Below are 3,506 nucleotides of genomic sequence, written 5' to 3' on the forward strand. Positions count from 1 at the left end.
AGCCATACAAAGCTCTTTTTCACTAATTTTAGATCTATCTTAGACACATTATGTTTACATAGCAGAGTAACTTATCAAGTAGATTTGACAAAGGAGTGTTATATTGATTATTTGTTTTAGTTGAAATATTCTACCAGGGATAAAGTCATAAGTGCCCATAAATGAACAAATATATTTGTATTTAAATGCAACTTGGGAGCAGACTACATATGTTTCTATATAATATATATGACTGTGTGTTTTAATCTTTCTGTCAGTGTTTTAATAGTTTTTCAGCAATTTTGTAACTTTAGAATTCTTCTAAAAAATTCACCCCCAATTCTAGTGCAGTTTGTACTGTGTATCCTGTCTTATGCATGGGATTCCACTGTCCCCTCAGTGAGGAATTTCCTCTCCTATTGTGTTAGGAGCAGAGTTAAAGGAACTGTGATTTCTAGGCCTTTGCTCTCCATGTGTTTGCAGTTGGCTCTCAGTCACGATTTTCCCTTTCCAGAGTTTTCATTGTTAAATTAGAATTTCTGAAAATAACTATTAATATGTTGCATTGGTCTCCCTAGAAACTTGACGTCTTTGTGCTTTTCAGTTTTCAATTTATGAAAAATGCAAATGCACTCTTGTTTTTAAGTTGTCCTTTTTCAATAGATATTTATCTCTTAATTGATAGAATAATTTTTCCCAATGAATGAATTGGTGTGCATGTTTTAAAGGATAACTTACTTTTTATTTTTCTTATTGTAACAGTAATATTCATTGTAGAGAATTTAGTAAATAAGGATTAACACAGTAATAACTTCACAATGGCCTCTAATCTCACCTGGAGATACAGTTGTAAGGTTTGAAATTGAGAATTATAAGTCCTCTCAAATTTTTCTTTTTCAAGTACGTATAGGTTACTGAGATCCTCGAATTCCCATATGAATTGTAGCAGCAGATAATCAGTTTCTGCAGAGGAGCCCGCTGGGATTGTGATCGAGACCACGTTGAATATACGGATCGCTCTGGGGAGCACTGCCATTCCAAGAGCACTTTCTTTTGATAGGGGAATGTGTGTGGAGTGTCTGTCCTGGTATTTAGGTCTTCTTTAACTTTTTTTTTCAACAATGCTTTGAGTTTACAGAGTATTATTTTACTTTAATTATCTTTGCCTTTATATTGAGGACAAGTGTGCAAGGTACTGGGATCAGAAGTGTATTTGAGCCCCGCAACTTGCTGCCACCATGGACGCTGCGCTCTTGCTTCACCCGCTGTACAATCTTGCACAGAATACGACCTCAGTAACTCTCTCTTGAATGAATGATTATATGATTGTTGGATGATGCTTGAGAGTCCTTGTGATGATTTTTTTCCCCAGCCTTTCCCCAGTTCTTAACTATGCCCTTTCTCTTCCTAAACTCCAGCCTGGGTTTCAGCCTGCCTGTGGCATTGATTTTCCTTGTCTGTGGACTCTTCCTTTCACTGGTTCCCGATAATGTTACATGTGGGCTGTGGAAACTTGCTAGATGTCGAGAAAGAGCTAATCCATTGTAGGCCAGTATTTTTAGAGTTTGTTATTGTTTTATTGATTGAAATTAAATGAGGCTGCCCCCTGAGCCCTCCCATGAGCACTTTTGACCTTCCTACAGCTGATACTGCTCTAGTTGCTGCATGTGCCCTTTCCCCAGCCTTGATTTTGTAATTGAATAAGTCACCATCACTGGAGCCCTCTCTTTAAAAGATAAAGAGAACATTTGCTCCTTTTCCCTGTTTGGGGACTTCAATGAGATGAGATCCCAGATAAAGAATGGAGCCCCACCTCTTTCTGACCCCCGCTGTTTCCGTTCCTTTCTTCAGGGGAAAAGAGTACAATTCAACAGTATAAAGATTGATTGTGAGCTAATGAGATAGACAAGACAACCGATCATTTATTAAATAACCTTTCATGATAGAAACAAATGTATTATACACACAAACAGCACACAAAGCACTGCAGTACCATGGTTACAATCGTGGGTCCGAGTTCGTGTCCTGCTCTGGAGAGACCAGTCCTGTGAGATGGAGAACTGGTAAGTCGGCTTAGCCTCTCCTGAACTGGTTTTCTGTCCTGCAGAGATGGGGTTCGCTAGGCGTCCCCCCCGTAGAGGTGCTGTGGGGTGTAAATGACGCGCGTGGGCAGCCTGAGCACAGCTGCTCATTCCTCGTAAGTGCAGGGTAGCATAGCTTTTGCGGTGATGGCTTTATGACTGCCCCATGTAGACTGTCAGTGCTCTGAAGGGATGCCTTGTGGTTTGGAGATGGGATTCTCACTTCTGTAAATACCCAAGTATAATGTTATTGGGTCCTGCTGATTTCAGTCTATTCTTTAGAAAGTACATATTGTAGATATATTTTTCAAGCATGCGTGCTTTTTTTCTTTTACTATTTAAAGTTCTACCCTCTCATCTCTTGGTGTTACTTTTCATGGAATCCAGGAAACAGTCCTAAGCTACCTGCCTCTTCACACTTTTCCGTGGTGGTTTCCTTCCCTGATTAGAAGAGGGTTTTGCATAGGAAATTTTATTTGTTCCCCTTTTCTTGGAGTCTCTCTCTCTGTCTGCCCATCTCTCACCTCTCAATCTGTCCATTTCTCAACCCACTGCTTCTTCTGACATGTTCCAAAACGCATTTCAGGTAGCTTACAGAAGAACAGATACCAAATAAACAGGTGAGAAAATGGGGCCCAGTTCAGACAGTGAGGCTAGGAGGCGAGCCTGTGTGAGGGTTGCAGGCGTGAGACACATGCCTCTGCCATGTGACTTATAAGATCGACAGCAGCAGTGTGCTTCAAGCTCCCAGCAGACACAGGGAAGCAGGATTTGAGGGAGATGCTTACTGGCTGTGAAATAAATAAGTGACTTAGGAGAAGCCCAGCCTTTCCAGCTACTAAGGCTTAGGAGAATATTTTGAGTGTCTTCCAAAATCAGAGTATGGCATCTTTTCTTTTTTCAGAGTTCTATGTATAGTTGGTTACATTCTATACCTGGAAATTTCTCCAAAACTGCTTCCCACGTGAGTCCCATGGCTCGGGGATTGGGTGGTTCTGCTCATTGATGGGGGTTGGCCAGAAACAGAAAATGAGAGCCTCAAAGGGGCCTGGGATTTGTCAGTTATGTTTTGTCAGTGCTGTAGGGTTCAAGAAATGCTTTTACCGTTTCTCTCCATCTGAGGCGGCAGCGTAATCTCTTACCAGCATCAGGAGCTCAGGGCCACGGGATGGTGGGGGCTGACTGCACTGCCGTCAAGACAGCTGAGCTAGTCACTGCAGGTGTGGTTCTTTTACATACTGCATTTCATGTTCTTTACTAGAATGTTTCAACAGGGAGTTAATTAACTGAGTTAATTAACATTTAATAAATATGATCTTTGTTGAAAAGACAGTTATAGGCAGAATATAAGCTGTGAAGTCTTTAAAAACGGTTTCATTACTGAAATTTCATTTGGGGAGATACACGGTTTATCTTATATATGGCTCTCTTTTAAAGTAACAAAGA

Source organism: Vicugna pacos, unplaced genomic scaffold (assembly GCF_048564905.1).
Source record: "Vicugna pacos unplaced genomic scaffold, VicPac4 scaffold_107, whole genome shotgun sequence".
Taxonomy (NCBI): Eukaryota; Metazoa; Chordata; class Mammalia; order Artiodactyla; family Camelidae; genus Vicugna; species Vicugna pacos.